Here is a 24131-nt window from a genome sequence, read left to right as displayed (position 1 = left end):
TAAGTGATCGAGGGCTAGATTATGTTGAATTGTAAGGAGATGATGCTGCTATGAGACTTGACTTTGGAGCAAATGATGTGATGCCACAAGCTTTTCTTTCTTTTGATGTGATGTGGTTGGGATTCAAGCTGGAGGAATGACTTTGAATTAGACATTGATGGTTGTAATTCCTTCTTCTATCTAATAAGTGTTTGAACCCTTTTCCATATTTGTGTTCTTTCATAATTCTTATATGTATGAATTGCTTTTGATTCCTTTCATTTATATTCAATGGATCGTATGCTTTGATCATTTTTCGTCTTCTGTCATGTTCACACGATACTTTTCAAGCGGTTTAAGTACGGGAAGGAGTGACGGAATTGATACAAGGGAGACGAGAGCAAAGAGGAACTACAGGTAGGTCTTCTATCCTCTCTTCTTAACTATTGTTTATAGTGAAAGTGTAAAACACTTTAAACTATTGTTCTAGGCACAGCTACTTGTCTAGTGAATTAGTGTTTATCTGTAGATGCTAAATTCTCAAAACAAATTGGAAACCATACTGGGGAGAGAATCCTCTTTCCCAGTAGCTTATCCACCTCCTAAGACATCCTTGTAGACTTTTTTTGTCTTCATTTACTTATTTCAGCTCTTTTACATTGAATTTTGGTCAAAACTTGAGGTTAGATGACCCTTGAGTGGCCTCTCAGAAGTCAACGCAGGCTTGGTTAGGGGATAGTGCTCTGAAGAGCACCCTTGAGTGAGAGATAGTGCTCTGCAGCATAGTTAGGCCCTCTCTGACCTACACTAATCAACCTTAGGTCAAATTCCCACCTACGGAAAGTGTTTTTGGCAATTTTTCTTTATTTGTTTGCTTACTGATTGATCAATGAATGTCATGTCTTAGAGAACAAGTTTTTATCTCATTTTTTGGCCCTACTTTGATTTGATTGATTAATGTTTCTTTAGTGTTTTCTTTGTCATTATCAGTCTATAGTCAAAGTTACAATATAGTTGATTAATCTTTGTTTGAAAGAAAGTGTCGTAAAGTCTTCTCCTCCTTCGAATTAGAATTGTCGTAAAAGTATTCATTCTTATGAAAGATTGATTGTATGTGCATATTTCCTTTTGTTCATATTCACGTTAAGGAAATTGAAAAGAAAAATTTAGTTGTTCATATTGTAGTTTGTGATTGTTTGAAAGGAATAGCTACGGAAATTGCATTTGATGTGCTCTTTGCTCTTTGTCAAAAATCTGATTGCTCTATCCCTACTAGCTAATGATTTTCATTGTTAAATTGAATGGAAAGAATGCTTATCATATTAGTTTCATTTTAGGAATTGCAAACATACATCACATGGTGAACCTTGAAAGGCAAATTCTAAAGAAGATTAGCTTAAAATTTATCTGAATTTACCTAATGCAACATTCTCACCTAATGAAAAACATTTATAGGTCTAGGCTAGAGACGTGTTCCATTGTTGTAAAACAAAGCAGATGTCGCTAACTTGTCTGCAATACATCCCAAGTGTGATACCAAATTCCATGGATGTGAGTATATGATAGCTCATCCACGTACCTTCGAGATATAGGGCGGTGTTACAGTGCGTAAAGTATATGGGAATGCTCTCACTGTGCAGGTTTGCATTAGACAACGCTTATACGGGTTGGGCCTTCACGTACTTTTGGGTATATATGGAGGAGAACACTAGGTTGCTATCCATCCTTAGGTAACTGAGTCGGTTTCCTTGTACAGTGTGATACACAAAACACAACATTCGGGGAGATTGCATGCCCGTACTTCTCGGTTCGCCGGGAGGTATTCTGTAGTTCACATTTACTTTGTAATCCTTTTGCCTAGATCATCCTTCTTTTATTTTTGTTATGTTACTTTGGTTAAAATAAATTAATTGACGGCGGATAACATCCTCCATGCTCACTCCTTAGTTTATCTTAGGTTGAAACATATGGTGGCAAATCCGGATTCCACGAATCAAGGAATTCCTTTTGATTAGAATCCTAGTCCTTTTCCTCCTTTCGGAGATATTGGTGCTCCTTATATGGCTATATTGTCCCTTCCAGGATTTACCATTGGCTTGCCAATATGGTTGTTTTCAACCTCCTTGGTTCAAAATGTCGTGATTTCTTAGCAATCGAGTACACCTCCAACTGGACAAAATCAACCTCCAGTTGACCCTTTACCTTCTTCCTCGGTTGTTCCTTCCTACCCTTCTTCCTCTTCGCCTGGCGAAAGTATTGGTACTAGTAACCAGGTGGCTAAGAAGAAGAAGAAAGGGAAGAAGAAGAAGAAGAAGCAAATTCAGCAGAGGGGCAATCAAGCAACCATTGCTTCGAATGCAACATTTGATGAGAAACCGTCCGTAAAGCCTCACAAATTTCAATATCCATGCAAACCTTGTGCGGGAGACAATCTTCTTCGAAATTGTCCCGATATTCCTCAGATCTTAGAAGAATGGTCTTCTCATTCACATCATACTGTGTCGTCAAATTCTAGAGATCATGTTCGTGACACACCATCAACTACCAGTAGTAAAGTTCATTGAGAAAATGGTAAAGTTAAGTTTCCCTGTACGTTATGTGAAGGGAATCACCCCATTCACCTTTGTCCCTATTTGGATGAAGCCAAAAAGGTGTTGGATAATCATCCTGCTTCACCGCAACGACTTCCATCTAGTTACAGGAAACTCTCCCAAAGTCCTTCAATAGTTGGTGAATTGGCTGACCAAAATCAACTATCAGTCAAACCCACTCTCTCTGAAATTTAATCCTATGAGTCTATACCCGACCCAAATCAACAGGTAGAGGTAACAGTTGACCCAATTTCACCTTCAGCTAATCGTACCTTTCCTGAAGAGAGTGAATATGGTACCACTCAATTTCTTTTTGTTTCTTCAGATTCCAATGAGCTTGGGGGAATCCTCCCGTTCCATCAAAACAGAAGGAAAATCTTCTCACTCTCATAACACAAGGGGTTCATTCTCCTATTTTTATGTTACAACCTCCAAGTAGTCTAATCACTTCCTGTTATTGGAATCACCTAGTAGGATTTCATCTTCCTTCTTATGTGACTTTCTAGATCATAGTACAGGTTTGTAATATGATTGTATCTGACACTACTATAGATGAAGGCGCATTAGTGAGTATCCTTTCCTCAACTTCTTGGCAAACGCTCGGTTTGCCATTGCTTGTGTCTGTTACCCAGAATCTATTGGATTTTAAGAGAGGAACCATTCAACCATTAGGGATCCTCCCTCAGTTACCTATTACTTTGGGAGGAAAAACCATTTATCTGAATGTGATGGTAGTCCCAGGCCCTTTAGATTACAATTTACTTCTTGGGTGACTATGTTTATGACATGGGAGCTATTGTTTAAACACTCTCTTGAGTGATTTGCTTCCCGCATGAAGGCAGAATTGTCACCGTTGACCAGCTTTCATTTCTTGGTCCAAATATGGCTCCTAGTCAACCATCTTCCCTAAATGGTCCTTTTGTAGCAATGGTATCATCACTGCCATGGGTTAATTATGTGGCAACCCATTCCATACCTACATCAACTGATGATCATTTCAGTGATGTTGTACATCATGTACTAGGGGCATTGGAACCAGATCTCTCCTTCATGACCTCTTATGAGTTGTGAAACAAGAACTTGTGGAGTTTATGAGGATAGTTACTAGTCTTGTGTCAACCTCATTAAAAAATGAAACAGGTCCATGAGGATAGTTCTTTTACTGTGTCAACCTCATTAAAAAGTGAAATAGGTCCATGAGGATGGTTCTTTTACTGTGTCAACCTCGGTAAAAAATCAAACAGTTCTCATGAGGATAGTTCTTTGTCCTGTGTCAACCTGATTAAAAAATGAAACCAAGGATATGAGGATAATTCATGGTTTTATATCAACCTTGTTAAAAATGAAACAAAGGGTATGAGTAGAGTTCCTTGTCTTGTGTCAAGCTCGTTAAAAAATGAAAAAAGGACCCCTGGAGCAAAGTTCCAAATCGAGTCTTTGAGTAGATCTTGTAAAATCTAAGTCGAGTCTTTCACTTGATCTCGTATATGAACCTTCATTCCATCCACCTGATAGCCACAAGTAGTCTACATAGGTGAATGTAATGAAGCTTAGGGGGCATCAACCCAATGGTAAAGTTAAGTTTCCATGTAGGTTATGTGAACGGAATCACCCCATTCACCTTTGTCCCTATTTGGACCAAGCTAAAGAAATGTTGGATAATTATCATGCCTCACTACAATGACTTCCATCTGGTTACAGAAGAGTCTCCCTTTCATCATGCTGTGGGCATGTAAATGAATCTCAAGCATAGTTTTTCGTTTTAAGCTTGCGTAAAAATGAAACTAAATCCAAGCATAGTTTTGCATTTCAAGCTTGTGTAAACATGAAATTGAATCCAAGCATAGTTCCCTACGGTTCAAGCTTGTGTAAAAATGAACCCATCTCCATTTTAACCCTCGTGATTTCCATTATGTCAGCCTCTTTCTTCAGATGATCCTTGGTTATTTTAATCCCATCGCTACTATCCCTTTGGCCGATCATATGCTTTCACTTGGTTGTTTTACCCTTTTTGAGGAACAGTTGCAATGAGTGGTCTTGTTAGCCAACCTCTTCACATAAATCAACATGTTTTGAGAAGTTCCAACATCATCGGAACCGGTTTCTACCCTAGACACCACTCATTCCTCAAAGTGGAGTCTTCTTTGAAGCTCTTTTCAGACTCTCTAAATATGAAAAGATTGTCGATCGCTTTTCCTTTCTAGCTCGTTAACAGATGGGAAATGATATCTCTCTTGTATTATTTTATGCTTTTTTGGACTTGAGATATTAACTTACGAAAAAGAACTTGTGGAGTTTTATTTTTGTCCCTTTTAAAACTCTCTAAACATTAAAAGGACCGAGTTATCTTTGTTGTTAAACTCATTAAAACATTAAATAGTGACAAACTTGTCCATCTAGACAAGACCGAGTTTCACCTTAGTTGGACTTGTTAAAAAATCAAATAGCAGTGGATTCGCCCAAAGGGTGAAATTATACAACAAGCATATGTTATCCTCCTCAAGATTGATAAAAATAAAGAGGTACTGGTCAGCAATGACTGGGGAAAATGGAAAAAGTGGAAAACCACTTTATGGTAGCAAGTCGCTCTTGAACATGACACTTTCACTCCATCACCGTGACTATCTAGGTTGGGTTATTAGCTTGATGGTTATCACACCGTTGGTCTATCATACAATCAATTGCTTTGTTTTGGGTCAGTGCTACCAATTCACTTTAGTGTCGTCGACATGTTCAAGAGAAGTCATCTAGTCAAAATCCATATTTTACAATACCATAAACCTTCATTTTCATGACCGCCATTCCTGAACTTTTTGTTATCAGTCAAATTCCATCTCTAAAATCACTACACTCAATTCTTGTCGTTGATGTGGGATACATTAAGGCCCTCCTGCGACGAGTCACTTCTTGTCAACATCAACTCATTATCCAAGAAGTTGACTTAGAAACACCCATTTAGTACCTTGAGGCTTGCATACATGAATGGCAGGTTTCTTGCTTTCGGTGATAGGCATACATCAATGGCCTTCAACCAAAAGACTTTGTATGGTGTTCGACATCAAAAAATCCATTCACACCATGTAGGAAGTACTGCAATACCTTCAAGATCATTATCATTATTAGTGATATCTCTCGCATCTATTAACAATTTACATCATCGGCTCGTAATTGGATGGTGTCTTCCCATGTTTGACATCAGATCACATATTCACATGGTTAGACTCGTACTTGAGTGAACAATCGAATGATATTGAAGACCTCGGATCTATTTTCATCCATCCGCATTGTGATATCAGGAGTACTAAATCATATGTAAAATGGCTTTACATTGATAGTCATTCTGATCATGGGTCTATATCTATAGACAATTGTTTATGTACATGTAATGAAAGTTTATAAGCTTAGCATGGGTATGCTTTCGCTCAATGATTCATGTAAAATCAAATATCATCATATATGTATTGTAACTGTTGCAGGTTACCTTCCACTTCGATACCTCGTCATCACATTGTAGAGAATTTCATTCGACATTGGCATTTTTCCGACTTCATGCTTTAGGAGGCAACTCTTACAAACCCATTTGGGCGCACCAAATCCCAACATTCAGATTAGTCATTTAGGACTCATCAAACCCCAAAATTAGTTGTTTCATGCCCCAAACAAGTCAACCCTTTGAATGCCTCCTTCCCATACTGTTTCATGACTTGAAGACATCCAGAAATAGCCTCTAGAAGGACTAGCACAGGTAATCCCTTATGAAGGTGCACTGCAGAGCAGCTAAGTCCACTGTGAGGGTGCTCTGCAGAGCACTTAGGCTTCCTTTCACCTACGTTGGGCGAGAATGAGCAAAATTCACATAGGGTTTGGGAATATTCTTATCTTGTGGAGTCATCTAGAAGTTTCCCTGTCTTATCAACTCCTATGAGCTCGAAAATGGATGATGAATGAGTTAAGGATCATCCTATCCTCTCATCCCTTCCTCCATGGAACTAATTCCAAGTATGGAAGGGCATTCAATATCACCATTAATGACAAAACCTCCTACATCTTCCTATAAATTGACCACTCATATAAGTGATCAGGGGCTAGCCTATGTTGAATTGTAAGGAGATTATGTTGCTATGAGACTTGACTTTGGAGCAAATGATGTGATTCCACAAGCTTGTCTTGCCTTTAATGTGATGTGACTAGGATCTAAGCTAGAGGAATGACTTTGAATCACACACTGATGGTTGTAATTCCTTCTTCTATCTAATAAAGTGTTTAAACCTCTTTCCATATTTGTGTTCTTTCATAATGCTTATATGTATGAATTTCTTCTAATTCCTTTCATTTATATTCAATGGATTGTTTTCTTTGATTGGTTTTCATCTTCTGTTTTGTTGACAGGGTACTTTTCAAGCAGTTTAAGTACGGGAGGCAACGGAATCAATACAAGGGAGATGAGGGGAAACTGGAACTACAGGTAGGCCTTCTATCCTCTCTTCTTATCTATTGTTTATATGGAAAGTCTAAAACACTTTAAGCTATTGTTCTAGGCACAACTACTTGTCTAGTGAATTAGTGTTTATCTGTAGATGCTAAATTCTCCAAAACACATAGTGCCCCAGCTCGTGATATTGAAAGAATTTAATCTTCGACATGTCCTTCTTCTTTCTACCCTAACTGGAATCTGACTTGGAATAGAATGACTTCCCCTTCCCTTTCTTCCCCTTTCTAGCTAAGGCACATTCTTGTCATTATTGACATGTCTTTCTTCTTGCCGCACTGACTCGAATGATATTTGGAATGGCATGACTTCCCCTTCCATTTCTTTGCCTTTCGAGCTAAGGCACAATTCTCCTCATCCCCATGCTTGGATGATGATCCATCTCTGTGTTCCATCGTATCTCTTCTTGTATCAAGTTAGACCACAATATCCCCCACTGTGGTAGCTTCTCCCTCCCATTAACTGAGTCCTAGTAGTTGTGCCATCTCTTGGGAAGTCCTAGAAGTGATAGGATCACTAGATTGTTTTTAGCAACTATAACACTGACACTTCCAAGCTCATCCCAACATTGGGTGAACTTGGTCAATTACTTCGATATTATGTTAGCCTTCTCCATCTTGATCTTTATGATCTTTTCCTTTAGTGCCAACTTCCTGTGGTCGCTACTATTTTGAAACAGGTCCGTCAAGGCCTTCGACAATGAAAATGGAGTTTACTTACTGTGGAGGTTAGAGACAATATGATCTTGAACTCCTTCTAGGATAATCCTTCTCACATTTTCTACACACTTTCTACACTCTACCAAATCATGAGCATCAATTGTTGGAGGCTTAGGAATATCATTGTCTATGAATTCCTTAAGCTCGTTGTCTTCCAGCACTGCCTCCATCTTGTCCTTCCAAGTAATATACTTCAAACTTCCCTCAAGGGAACATTCAAGCCTCAATATGTAAAACAACATCCTACTGGCTCTGAAGTATGATCTTGCAAATTCAATTTCTCATGCAAAATACAAACTCGTATTCTCCTCGTCTATAGTGATTTCAACTCCAATAACATGTAGAAATTCCTTCCAGATTCAAACTGCAAATTGTAATATGCTAAAACAATTGACATGAATCTACTCTACTCAATAGCAGAAACAATATTTGGTCGATGAAATCACGTAGTAGAAAAAGGAATAATTCAATCACACATAACATAGTAATTTACTGGGGAAAGCCACAACCAAAAAGCATCACTATCTATATATTACATTAATCAGAAAAATTGATAATATTACAATTCTTTTCTCAAGCCTGAGCAAACTTTGCAGTATCACAATCTATATCACTACTTCACAAACAATGTCTAGCCAATACTTAGCCAAATTTCCTACCTATGAAGCTCCTATTTCCTTGCGCATTTTTTTAGGGAATCATCCCATATGTAATTGGGAAATTCCTCATCCATAACTGTGCAATCCATCATAGGCCTTCCTCTGATTGCGTGCATCACCTATACAATTCAGATGATTATACAACTGATAGTACATTGTTCCCGAACTCTAATCTCAAATGGGTCTTTCCCTAATTTGACATGCATGAGTTAATTATGAGTGAATCTTCAGTTTACTAGTTGAGTAGTGTTGGTTACACCTCACTACTGTAGGTTGCAACCCACTACTAGTTTAGCTGGATTTAACTCAGTTAAACTGAATTAAATAATTACAACTTAAAAGAACTCAACGTGGGCCCCTAAAATTTAGGAAACACTCTACATGATTGTAGATAGACTCCCAACTAAGTCAAATTAACTTAGTTAATTATTATAGGTTGCTATGAGAATTAGAATTAAAATGTAATTCCTAATTTAATTCAAGAACAAAATTAAATTAGGATTTTCTTGTTGCATTTTCCAAAACATTGATTCTAGGAATGTTTCTTGCAATATCATTCAATGTAGTTTGTTCATGGGCATATTGTACATTCTACAAAAATCTAATGTTGTGTGGGAAATTTCTTAGCACATGGGGTTCTCCACATCCCCAACATTTTAAAGGTTCTCTATCTTTTTCACCAATTATCCCCTTGTTGTTCAGTTCCATTTTCTTTGAACCAGTTTTTTATTGTGTAGGTCGGGGATGATTATTCTAGCTTAAATTCTTTCGTTAGTGTTCTTTCCCAAAATTCTTCATGAAATAAGATTTTTTCTTCTTTATTCCTCCTACAGATTTATATTTTCCTTTATTTTTATAGGACTTTGAACCTTGACTCTTATTTTTAAACTATTGACAACACAGTCTTTCCTTTCTTACTGCTTCACCCATAGTCTTAGGATTATCAAATTCAATCATTTCTTTATATGAGAATGGAAGAGAGTTTAAAAATCCATGTACTTTTTCTTCCTCTTTGTTGATATATGGAACAAATTATAATACATTAGCAAACATAGCAACAAGCTTATAAATGTTTAACTATCCTATCCTTAAATCATTGAACTCTCTAGCACAATCATCATAGTACCTCTCACTCAAATATTTAGCTTTAAATTATTTTTGGAATTATTCCCACGAAATTGTTTTCTCATGAAGAGTATGCATATTTTTTGGTTCTTCCCACCATAAAGCAACTTTCCCTTGTAACTGGTAAATTGCTAATATGGATTTTAATTACTATCATATTTATAGACTTGAAAATACTTGGTATTATTTAACAACCATGCTTCTGCATCTTCCTCCTTCTATGCATTAAAGGTATGGGGCCTTGTATTTTTAAATTCTCCCTATAGTTAAATTTTCCTTTTCTTTCTCGATCTGCATGATTTTGGATAGGTTTTATTAGATTCATTTCCACTTTCAGATTTATTAGTTTGAGGTTCAATACCTTTTCTATTCAATGGATCTTCTTTATCTCCACCTTCCTATGTTTCAAGAGGCTTATGGATTAACTTTTCAGTGTTCCTTGGTTGCCTTCAACAAATGTTCATGACCTACTCTAATGTTTTCCAATTCTTGTTGTATATCTCTTACTAGATCCAAGAACATAGTCGTTGGAGGTGTATCTTCTCCTCCCAACTCCTCATATACTTCTCCTCCTTTAACATGAGGTTGATTTGAGGCTTCTACCATTTTGAATTTTTTTTTGTGCCACTTATACTTGTAACTTATTGTCAATAAAAAACACAAATTATCTTTCATACATACAATATCCTATGCATTTTCTTTTCTCCTTGTGTTTTTGCCTTAAGCCTAGCTTTGAAATTAGGTTTGATATAATATGTAACATACCTCATTTCCATAGGAAAAAAGATTAATGAGCCATTATAGCAAGATAGAAGTATAATATTGTTGTTATGATCACTCAAGATGTATTTTTTTCTATAATGTAATCCCTTTCTCATGGTAGTTTCATGTTTAACTTATTCAATAAAATGTATTTTTTTCTATAATGTATTCCATTTCTCATGGTAGTTTCATGTTTAACTTATTCACAAAGATAGGGCTTGCCACCACTCTACTCTAGGTTGTTAACAATATTTGAAACTAATTGAGTAATAATGTTAAACATTAATATTTAGTTCACTATTTATTATGTGGATCAAAGGTTTAAGGTGTTAGCCATTATCATTGGCACCTTTGAATTCTATACATGAACACATATATAAACCATTTCTCAATAATCTACACATTCTAACCACATACAAGACACATGGTTCATAATCATATTATATCTAACTTTTAATATGCTTCTACCATCATTTATTTCACATCCTTCCAACGTTAGATATTATATGTTTACTCCATAAATGGTTTGGGACGTGAGGGATAATGTTTAAATGGAGGGCATACATATTCATGCTTGGCATAAATATAACATTTGCATGTCGCACAGGTCATGTGATCGCAGTAGCCTAGCGCGTACTAGATTGGTTAATGGTTGAAATCTTTTGATTGAATCCAAAACGCTACGGATGAATTGAGTTCATATTTTTCAATTCGTTGTTGTTGTTGTTCGCTTTGCTACCTCACTATGTAACATGGCCGTTCGTCCTCTCTTATGGAGGTCTGGGCTCCACTATATTTAATTGAGGAAAGGGAAAGGGTTTATGCTCATTTTGATAGGTAAAATAATCACTCTCCTCTCCTTGCTTCTTTTTATTTTCCGTCCGCCATTTGGTGTTCTCATTTCTATGATGTTATACGTAGTGACACATTAGCTTTAGGATTTCAATTTTAGTGCAGGGTCTCTCGAGGATACCTCTACTCAGTTTGTTTTGACACGTCCAGGCTGGCTATCTGGATTTTGTTTTCATTTTGTCCAACAAACTAATTTGAAGAATTGCATGTAAGTAATAATGTTGGACGTAGAATCCCGTTATCGATTCCTACGAATGTCGAACCGACGTTTTCAGCTAAGCTACTCAAATTTCACTCGGGTTTCATTTCACCGACTATAATCATTTGAAATTTTAACATTTTCCTTCAGGGTTACCTTCTATATGATTTTCACCAATCCCTTCACTGAGTTACAGGTTGTGGCCACTAAGGTTTGGAGCATCGGTGAAATTTAATCATGGGTTCTGGTAATTAACTAATTTCTTCTCATTTATAGTTTCACCTTGCCATGATTGTTAAATAGGAGTAAGGGTTTAGATTGTATTTCATTATTTTGTCACGACGATTAGGTTTAATGTCATTCTCTAGGTGGCATTAGGAAAAACCCTCGCAATCCTTTCTTTCCTAATTTCCTTAGGTTGGTGACTATTTCTATGTTAGATATTACGATATGGTTCCTTAACTTTAATGTTTGGTTTGTAAGATACATTTATTATTTTGTTGTTCAATAACACTTCCAACCCTCCATCCCATTTCGAGTTATGAATTGGGTTTGTTACAAATTTAGTTATATGTGTAGGAATTATTCTAGGCATTCCTTTAATGAGTGTTTTTCCTTACAAGCACATCGTTTTTTTTGTGCGAGGGAGTGACTTTCTTGCTAATATTTAATTTACTTGGGATTTTACTTTTATTCGAATCTCACATTTTTTCTCTACTTCATATAGAGGGTCTAACCCCAAATTCATGTTTGTATTATTAATATTTTTCTCAATTCACTAGAGGAAGTTTGCTTGTTGGATTAACATATTAACTTATTTTTGAAAACTAAAATCCTTCTATCATTTTGCAATAGGTCAATTCCTTTTCATCTCCATGTGGCTAGGCTATTGCGTGACATTTTTATGACTCAAATACCCTGATAGGGTTTCTATTGCTTGTTTTCATTTGCTTGTAGGGTTTTAACGTCATCTACACACCAAGGCTTTAACTGTTGTTCCACAACTATGGAATTTGTTACTTAAGTTTAAGTATATTGGACGAGGGCCTTATTTTATTTTATTCTACTCTCAATATCATGATGTATTGGACTCCTTATCATTTTAATTTTAAAATTTTATTTTATTTATACACTGAACTCGTATTTGTTTCACCATCTTTTTTAATTTTTTTTAATCAATTATTAGAGCTAGTATAGGCTCCAACGCTTTTCTCTCTTCTTATATACATATACCATTTATTGGTTCTTCGAACCATTAGCTTAACTAATTTATAAAGAATTATGAGCTAGGTTATCTTATTATTGGTTTTAAGTGGACTTTATTTAACTCCTTATGTGTTCATGAAATCTATATATGCCTCTTGGAGTTATTTGTTTGATATATGTATAGCTAAAATAAATGTCTTCGTTACTCACACATGTGATACTCTTATTTTCATTATGGATTTTTCACATAAAATATTGTCGAGTCAAAGTCGACTTTGATGATAATATTTTCCAATTAAGGTTTGATTATGTATAAGTATCACCATTAATACATGAGGTTCAATTATTTAGATTTATATCTCGTCTCCTTTGACTATTTAGACAGTCATACTAGATTAAGAGTTCATATATTTTTATTTTTTGGAAGTGATTATAGATTTTTTCTTACAAGTCTATGCATTTCATTCAATAGCAGTGGCATGTCCTCATTCTAAATGATAGCTACAAATTCCCTTCTTAAGATGTTACATTAATATAACGGAATATTATTTTGGAGCAACTAAATCCCTTTCTTTTTCCTACATTGGTAAACCCAGAGTCAAATTATCCTATGAAATTTCTCTTAGTATAGTTTGTAGATAATAATAATGAAATCCTTCCTATATATGCTCCATGCCAAGGTAAGGAACTTTTAGTATATGTATTCCATATATACATAGACATAATTGGTATTTTAATTGTTTCTGAATAGAATTACAAACATAAAATAATTACGTCTTACTAATTAATAGTATTCATAGTAATTCACATAGTTATATTTCTAAGGAAACTGGTTCCTTTCTTAATCTACTTTTCAACTTTACCATCAAATGGAAGTCCCATAAGATTTTCAAGACATATAACATTTTTTTCTAATCATAACCTCACTAGCACCAAAGAGTCCTAAGGTATTTCTATATGATATAAAGAAATATCCACAACTTAAACTCTATGCATGTTGCCTCATATCTTTTATACACAAATCCAAATTTGATTCAGATTTCTCGTATCATTAGGAATTTCCTTAGACTAATTTCTTTCCAATGCATATATATATATATATATATATATATACACTTAATAACCAGAAAAATATAGTACACAAAAAATATATCAGATATAGTATAGGTAAAAGCTTGCATCATGTCTACCCTTTTCTTTTACCAACATTAAAAAAACTAAAAAAGAGATAAAAGTTAAATCATAAATTTCAGTTAACCGGTGTGCTTGAGGAATATTATGTAGCACATCATGTTCCTCTTAACCATAAAATGCCTCTACCAGATCCCCCTAAGCTAAGATCTTCTTCCCTTCTGGAATCAACAACCTCTTCAATTCCTATGTGGTTTATTTTATAGATTTAATTCTAGCATATTTTTAGCAATGTCCTTCTTTAAGTTCTACTAGCCTTTTGACTAGGCCTTTTGTTTTAATTTTTTCTTTTGAAAAAGAATCTTTTATTTTTCTTTAAAACACACCTTTCTCTCCCATTGTGATTGATTTCACCTCACTTAGTATTTCTCTCCAACTAAGTGATTAACATAATCTATCTCTTCCATTATGTTAATATTTTTAATTATTTTCGCATACGGATGTTTAGGAGAATTTTAGGGAAGGTCCATTATGTGGACTTAACTACCAAAAACATTTCCTAACTTGGAAAGAAGTCTTCTAAAACTATAGTGATATTTCTTGAATATTCCAAAGATTTTATTTATTAAATCAAATAGTAAGAAAATTACATCATTCATAAGTCCGATCATGGCATCCATAGCCATCCAATCCAATATTAATTCAATGTCTAAAAGTATCCAATGTTTTTAAGAGACAAAAATAGGGATGTTACACTTCTGGAATCCAAAAAAATGCATCTTGTTTTAGTAATGTTGTTAGTGATGTTGCTATTTTCCCATCATTCTTAATAAACTTGCGATAATATCCCGTCAACATGAAAAATCCTCGAATATTTTTTAAGGATGTGGGAATTTTCCTTTATGGCTTTAATTTTGTTAGGGTTTACCTTAACACCCTCATGAGATACAATACATCCAAAATATTCCACCTCTTGTAACCAAAAAGTGCATTCAAAGGATTTTGTACACAATTGTTTCTCCCCCAATAGTTTAAGCACCTTGTCAACATGTTGAAAATGATGCTTCTAAGACTCATTGTAGATTAGTATGTCATCAAAGAATACTAACACAAATTTTCTAAGGAAGGTTTGAAAATTGAATTAATAAACACTTCAAATGTGGAAGGTGCATTAGTGAGGCCAAAGGGCATGAAAAAAAATTCATAATGACATTCACAAGTTCTGAATCTTGTTTTTGGAATTTCTAATGTCTTCATTCTAATTTGATGATATTATAAGTGAAGATCGAGCTTGGTGAAGTAAATTTATCCATGTAGTTCATCCAATAATTCATCCGTGACACGGATGGGAAATTTATCCTTAATAGAGAGCTTATTGAGCTCTTTATAATCTGGACACATATGCCATGATCCATACTTTTTGTGCACCAATAATACTAGAGAGGAGAAGGGACTTTGGCTAGGTTGAATTATACCTGCCTCTATCATTTATGTAACCATATGTTCAATTTCACTCTTCTAGGCATATGAATATCTATAAGGTCTAATGTTTAGACGAGCGCTTCCTCGAATCAGGTGAATAGCATGTTCATGATCAAAAATAGGTGAGATACCTATGGGAGTCTCAAATACCTTGGAATAATTTCAAGGACTCTTCGGAGATCTAGATAAATAAATGAGTTAGATGTTTGAACATCTAGTGAACATAATTATGCAATTACCCCTTGTTGATATTTCTTCAAAATATTGGTCATGTCATTAGAGATGATTATCTTCCAAGATTTCCCTATAATACCCTTTAATTCAATTTTCTTTCCTTCTCATAAAAATTTCGAGAAATGTTTTTGAAAATTAAAATCTACCATTCCCGAATATTTTAGCCATTGAAATCCTAATATAACATTCATGCCACCCATTTGAATGTAAAGCATCAATACATATTCACCCATGGTTAGATTGATATTAGGAACTTACCTAAGAAATTTATAGTTTCTCCACTTGCAACCATCACTTGAAACTTTAGTTCTAGATATAGAAAGGAAATCAAATCTTTAGCCATATTAGAATGAATAAAATTATGGGTACTACTTGAATCAATCAACAATATTACACTTTTCCTCTTGCTATATCTATCTATATTGAGAGTTTGAGAAGTGGTAATTCTTTCCAATGCATTACAAGATATGGTTGGATTCATTTCTTCTTTATCAGTCCCGAGGGTTGGTTCCAGGTGTATATCTTTTTCTTTTGTTGTTTCTTGTTCATGTTCATCCTCCTCTTCATAATCTATGTAGAATAATTTCTTCACTGCACACTTAAGATCTTTAGTTTATTTTCTATCACAACTATAACAATTTTTTTTTGCTCATTTTCCTCTAGTTGTTCAAATGTCAACCTTGTAGATTGTTCAAAGATAGGATTTGAAAATATTTCATTTTTATTGTTGTGAGTGGTAGACCTCTTTGTTGCTATAATTTGTCTTTTAACTTTTCTTGTCACCCTGAATGAATTTTCCAATGAATTAAGTTGTCAAAGGAAAACCTCACATTTAATGTTATTCTTTAAAATCCCTATAAATATATCAATCATATGCTCCTTAGGAATATCTATTTCATTTATATTCAACCTTTGGAATTCTTCAATGTGCTTCACCATTGAACCCTTTTGTTTGAGATTTATCATTTGGATAAAGAATATATTGCACTGTGTATCCTCATAATGTTCTATCAATTCCTCCACAAAAATTGTCCAAGTGAATAGTGCTTTATGAGAACAAAGTCGTTGATATCATACAAATTTATTGGGTTATAAATAGATATATTCAATGTTTACCTTTATTTTGTGTTGTACATTATGTATATCAAAGAACTGTTCCATCCATAGGATCCATGTTACTAGATCCTTGCCACCAATCTTCCTGATATTGATATTTGGAATGTGGTTAGACTTTAATCCATTGTTAGAGTCCCTAAAATCATAATTCGAACTCCTTTTCTCCTCATCTTGATTTTCATGAAATATCTTGTCACCACTAGGAAGCATTTCATGCAGCAACTTTGCCAAACCTTCCTTCAACCCTTCCATCTTGACATTCATCATTGCTTCCACATATAGTTTTAAACCATCCTTCAAACCTTGCATGTCCATTTTTATTTTTAGTTCTAAACCATCCATCATAACATTCATTATCACTTCCAATTCATTTTTGGTTACTCTATGCAAAAGCAAAATTTGTTGCACTTGGTCTTGTAATTTTTATATATCGTGTTGCATTTCTTCCTCTTCTTAATGCATCATAGTAGAGATCTATGGTTCCCTATTGGGAGTATGCATTTATTTATTATGATTCATATTGGAACCAAATAATTAATCGATATGCTTTAATATGCCCTTGGAGTCACTTCACACTAATTTTTCAAGCACAAGTTATGCAAATAAAAAATACATGTATTTTTTATTTATTTTTGGAGCTTGATATTGAAACTATTGTATCTTTATAATTCCAAACTCCAAAGGTCTATTTTTTTCTTCTATTATAGCCCTATATGGAATCTTTCTATCGCCTCCAATTATATGAAGATTGGATTCTTCAAGGAAAATTTAGGTCAAATATCCATAGATGACCTACTTAGAGACTCATTCACTAAAGCAAAATTGTATGGAACACCCTATGTCAGTATTTCAGACTTGGGCCCTAAACATGGTACCCAAGAAGTTTTTATTTGTGCACTTTTAGCAACATTTTACGAAATTCAATTTGGATGCCAGAAACAAAAGTGGTGATTTTCCCCAGGAGACATGCTTGAGACAAATTTTTGTAGCCTACAACAACCCTAACTTCAATAAATCATATCTCTCAGAATATAGTAAAATAAGATTTAAAATTTGTTCATGATGTTCACCAAGATTTCAGATCCATGTGGTTAAAATTTTAGCTTATTAAGCCTCATAGAAAAAAAGTTATATGAAAATTCAAATATGACTTGTTTGAAGGAGCAAGACCCTAAGATCCAAAGCTCTAATATCAAATGTTATGTAATGAGATCACATGAACAAAATAAGAGATAGATAAATTACTTGAAACTAAGCCTATTTGACTTAGAATACTCATTTTAGATCACATAAATGAACAATTCTTGGATGAAACAAATGACAAGACCCCCTTGGTATATATGGGAGTCTAAAGAGTCAAAATATAACTAGGGCCTACATAAAAATAATAATGTAAGGGCTCAAAAATAACAATAGTAGACTTCTATGGGGCACAACAATAATAATGTGGGGGCTAAATTAGTATTATATGGACTAACATGGGCACACCAATAACAATATGGGGGCTACACTAGTATTATCGCAACGTTACAATGTGTATTAAAGAAGAACCTTACTACATTGTGCTAATAAGAGCATGTCAAAATTCGATTGAGAAAACGTAACACTTTGCTTTTAGTGTGTGTTTATAATTGCTTTACACATTCATATAAAGAATAAATTTATTTAATTGTGCAAATGAATCATTTCAAAATTTGAATAATAAAAAGTAACAAATTTATTTTCAGTGTGTATTTGGAAGAACGTTATAGGTTGATATAATTTTTGGTATGATCCACACTAAATGCTTGATTTCATTTTGATAAAATAACAAAACTTAAACACTGTAGGTTTTTCCATTATTATCATAATACATTAAAATAATTATTAAAATAATTATTAAAATAGTTTTTAATAAGTCAACATGAATGAAGATATACAAATTGCCTAATAGTTAAAACATGAAAGTAAAATTTCTCAATTTAAGATAGTAAAAATAATACATTTATTCTCAAATATTATTTTTTTAGCTTTTAAATGGGATTTTACTATTTACATGCACATGATTATTCGCTAGCTTGTTAGTTTATTTTTAAATTAGATTTCCTTCGTCCTACTTAGTTCAGGGAATATGTACATAGTACAATATATTTTAAGGTAACCATACATAGTCATGTCAATGACACTTGAACCTAGATGGGCAGCTTACCATTAAACCCTCGCAACCACCTGGGATACAATCAATTTGTTAGGGTCCTATAATAATAGGATTCATAATTTTGAATTGGCTATGGTTAGTCTTGTAATATTGTACATACTTTTGTTGTCTGAAAAATGTTTTCCATATTAAAAATAAAAAATGTAAAGAGGGTATGTCCTAAAAGAATAATCAAAGGACAAAAAGAAAGAAGAAAGATAAAAAAAATGCGAAAAATATGAACCCAGAAAAAGAGATAAAATAGCCATGAAAGTGTGAAAATTCAAATGCCACTCCTTTTGCTTTGCTTTGTAAAATAATATTTTGTGCAGCTTGTCAAAAATTCCACAATCCATGATGGTCAAAAAGCTTAATCTTGACTCATTCATGCTTTAAATTTCATGTTGATAGATAGAGAAAAAAGATCTAGCTAAACTGTTTAACCTGGGCAGATCAGTAGTTAGGTATAGAATAAAAATGAGCTCATCAGTTTAATCTGAGCCATTGGAAGTTATAAGGTTAAAATTAGATAGTTTGATTTTCAAAAGAAAAAGAAATAAAGGGCCAACAAGCTCAAATGCACCCATTAAAATGAAGAGAAAATGTTAGGGTAGATAGAGGGTAGGTAGAAGAAATGTTGCAAATGCACAAGTTTGCTAAGTCAAAAGCACATTTATCATGCTAAATCTTATTTTTCATGTGCAGGTGGAATTGTGAGAAAGAAAGGATATTCCCCAAGCTTGTTTACTAATTTCCCCTCATTTCACTACACCCCCACATACTTATTTTCTAATTTCCCCATTATCCCTTCATTTCTTATAAATACCATTTTCCCCTCATTTTGACCTTTACCCCTTGGTTTCACACATTCCCCTAGAAATTACCCTTCAAAAATCATCCCCCCTTCCCAAAACCCCTTTTCCCTAGTGTGAAACCCATTCCCCATTACAAATATCATTTCCCACCTTATTAATTTCCCTTTTCCCCTCAAAAACCCACAAAAACCCTTTATCCTAAGTTTTCTAAAAAACCCACTTTATAAATCTCCCACGTTAATATTCCCCGACACCCTTTTTTAACCCACCAATCCTTGGTGTAGTTAAAAACCCTGCCATATAACCCATGGTCCCACCTTTATTAACCATTTTATTATATTGAAAATCCCCACATTATTGGTTAATTAATTACAATTCGTTGTAATTAAATATCGAGCCCTGCCAACCACTTTCCCGATTCCATCCATGTAGCTCAACTGCGCAATATCCCTCCGATCTCCTACCCCCATATCCGACGGTGCACAACCATATCACGCAGATTCATTGTCTGATTGTTAACAACCTGAGAGCATGTGAGATTCACGGTTTTGGCTGGGCACTATTCTGCTACGTGGCAGCACTAGGTTACATCACGTGCTCGCGAAAAAATATCACCCGCCATCCAAAATTGGTGCGATGGCACACCAAACCACCTCCCCACCTAAACCAAAAAATTCCCACGGTTCATTTAATAATTTCCACGCCAAAATGTGACCGTTATCGGTTAAAAGGCCGAAGAAGCCCCAATTCGCTCTTTTCATTCATTTTCATTACAAACCTTTGCTAAGCCATTTGTGATAGCCTGAACCTCTGAACGACCAATTCATCCACTTTTACCACCTCAAGACACTGTGGACACCAAATTGAAGCAGCATATAACTAGTTCAAGCCTCAGTACCCTCTATAGCTACCCCAAAACCTACTCTGCATGCCAAATTGCCAATTTCCATGTACTCTTGGAAATAACCAGAATGACCCTTGAATTTGAAAAACACACAATTATAATTGAATGGTTAATTAATTAAATTATTTAAGAAACCTTATTGAATTGAAGAGAAACCCACTGTACATCCAAAACCCTTTTTCACATACTGTAATTGCCCTCCCACTGTTCTAGAGCCTCTAAACCTCACTCCTAAAACCACTGAAAGCCTAATTCATTTCAATAAACCCAATTATGGCGTCCCAAATCTCTATGGATATTAGACCTCTACAAACCCATCGCCTGGATATTGACCACCTTGCTATAATAGATAGAGACTTTCAAACTAAAGATATTGCTTCCCCTGCCTACGTATTGAAACTCCACTCCTGGAGTAAAGACAAATTTTCCAACCAGAATGATGACATTCACCTTTGGGAGTTGAATTTTCCCAAGTACTAGTTCCTGTAGGTACACCCATTCTTAAAAATCATCCCCTTCTACCAAGCTTGCTACATTCCTAGTCAAAGATCCATTGTGACCCCTCACCAACAAGTTTCATTCACCACCACTGTAAAATCCATTAATCAAATGCTGCAAGTCCAACCAAGCCCAAATGAGACCCCACTTTCTATTGAAAGCTTTCTTGACCTCTATACCAAGTTAGACCTTCCCAGGATAGCCCAAATTTTTAAAACATTCATCATAGAGGAGTGTCATACTCCTACTGATAGTCCTCCTTATGTTGCCACCATTTTTTCTGAGAGAGGCGGACAAATCATCACCATGATCTTTTTCATTTTAGGGTACACCACAGATGAACATGTCAATGAGGTTGTCTTGGATTTCCTTTCTATCTTTTGCCCTGGCAAGCCTCCTGCTATAATGTATAACTATGCTCAGTTCATAACGAACATAATGCATGAGCAGTTCATCAGACTACCAAATGAAAGAGTTTTTAAGTACTCTTCAGTTTTGTTTCACATGTTCTTATATTATCAGTCAGACAAGTTTCCAATCAACATTCAGAATTTAGACACCAAAGGAAATCAAAGATAAGTCATCTATTGGACACTATTGATCCAAATGTATTCCACTATATTTACTTACAAAGACTTCATTGATTCATTTGTGCATCATGTTATAAACATGCTAACCAGTAGCCATCAGCCCAGGATGAGTAAGGAAATTAAAAGGGTTTTACAGTTGGCAAAGAACAATAGAGTGGGAGACTAGTATCTGTGCCAACACCACACAGAGACAAGGCTATATGGATTCCAAATTGCCCCCTATAAACTGCCCAAACACCTCTCCATGAGGATATTTGCATTAGAAAAATTTAGGCAGATTATAAAATTTGATGAAGTAAATTTCCTATCAGCTAGGAGGAAGACCCAGTTCAAAATGAAAAAATAATTGGGCCCCTTTATTTGTAATACTAGGGAAGTTTGACCAAAGGAAGATAAAATTTTGCAGTAGATCAAATTCAAGAACAATTTTATGTGGCAATATGACCCTCATGGAGTCATAAATAAGTTAAAGCTCAAGGTCAAATAGGGTCCTTTCATACATCATCCCAAGCCAAACATTGAGAGATTTTCCAACCAATCAAAATGGTTGGAAAACACTTTGATAGATATGGACAGTACTTTAGTAGATGTGGAAAATACATTAATTGATGTGTAAAATTTGATTGGTAGTAGTTCCTTTCTGTAGGTTCCAGCCCTAGGAGAACCAATGAATATTCGCCCTCTTTTACAAACTCCAGCAAATGAAGACAGAAATACAAAGAGAACCAGGGAAGAAGGTTCTAGTTCAGCCATGGAAACCACTGATGAAAAATTTGAGATCGGTTACAGGAAGCAACGCAAGCTTAATCCTATAACTAAACAAGAAGACACCGTTGGAACAACGAAAATCACTGACACTGATACAATGGTGGAAAGGAGAAAAGGCCCAATAGCTTCAGGAGAAGCACACCATCCCTCTACATCAAACACTCAACTAACTGGGAAACAAATCAGCATTGAAGTCTCTTCATCCACCAGGCCTATGGATAAAGAGAAAGATATTAAAGATAGGTACAAGGAGATTAAGTTGAGAAATGAAATATTGAAGGATGAGACTTATTCCCAGTACTTCAAGCACACACCTGAAAATCAAAATAGATTAATTTCAGCCTTTGACATTAAAACAGGTAAAATGCAAAAGACATTCATGGAACCTAGAGTCTAGCTGCCAAGATCATCGACAGACTATAGGAAAACAGATTTAGAGGTTTTGGCCAGGGATGTTCACCCCATTGACCAAATTGAGTTCCACAAGCAAGAAGGTAAGATGATCTATTCCACCATGGCAAACAAAGCTATGACTGTGAAAAAACTTCAAGGTTCATTGGATAATATCATTGCACAATACAAACTAGAAAAGGCCTCCTCATAGGCAAAGGAAAACATAGTCAAGTCACTAGAAGACTTTGTGATTGAGCTTGGGTATAAGCCCAATGATGTTAAAACTACAGAGAAATTAATAAAGAAAAATAATGAGGATATTGCTACTTTGAAGAAGCAATTAAAGCTACCTCATTCAGAGAATCAACAGACAAAAGAGGTCCTTGAAAGCGAGACCCAGCAAGAGGAGATGATCGACCTTATTCTCCAATTGAATGATTAATTGAAAGAGATGGAGAAGGAGTTGGATAGCTTGATACAACTGAAACAAGCTAGCCTTGAGGCTGCCACTGCCACGACCATTCTAGCAGTCACTACTGCAGTACCATCCACCTTGGCAGCTTCATTGCCTCCTATAGCACCACTGGCCACGACACTTTCAGCTGAAACAACATCTACATCAACAACATGTTCAACATCAATAGCATCCCAGCTAAGTGATGAGGCATGCAAATTGGTCAAAGCAATGCACGACATGTCCATTGAGCCCACAAAGATAAACAAGCTTAAGGAAAAGATAACAAGTTTAGAAAATGACAATAAGCTTGCACAGATTATGCACAAAGAAGAAGTAAAAAAGTCAACCAGGATGAATGAAAGGATAAAGAGCTTAGAAAAAGAGCTAACATTAAAGTAGCCACTTGGCCAAGCTAAAGGGCAGTTATGGGCCTATATCATTGACTCTGTCAATGATATTTGGCAATCCATTCAAGTCATCATTCAACTAAACGACTTAGTAAAAGAGGCTATAGAAGCCATTAAGAGAGTTAAGGCTGAACTCGGAGACATGCCAGAAGAAGCCACTAGAATCATCCATTTCCTTAACCTAAAAAAACAAACATGAATTGCAGGAGCTGGACATACCTGACAGGATTGACAGCATACTAGAAGTAAAAAAGGTTCTCACCAAGAGGAATTTGATGATGAACATTGAGGACAAATGTCAAACCATGCAACTGGCTATAGTTAGGTTCATAGTTAAGTTTGATTCTCTAAGGCAAAATTTTTTTACCAAATCCCTTGGTGATAAATGACAAGTTGATGCCACATGAAGACTACAATAGGAGAATCAAAGAGGTGGCAAGAGACCACACAAATAATTCTTCTATGAATGGAATTCCTACTAGAAAGGTTCTATATCAGACATTTGAGAACCTGTTCTACCTCAAGCATGAGGTAAAACAACTTTTTGTAAATAAACCCACTTTTTCCAAGTACACAGAA

Source organism: Pinus tabuliformis, chromosome 5_2 (assembly GCF_031772625.1).
Source record: "Pinus tabuliformis cultivar Carrire ecotype Pingquan chromosome 5_2, CPIR1, whole genome shotgun sequence".
NCBI lineage: Eukaryota > Viridiplantae > Streptophyta > Pinopsida > Pinales > Pinaceae > Pinus > Pinus tabuliformis.
Note: the sequence above shows the minus strand (reverse complement) of the source record.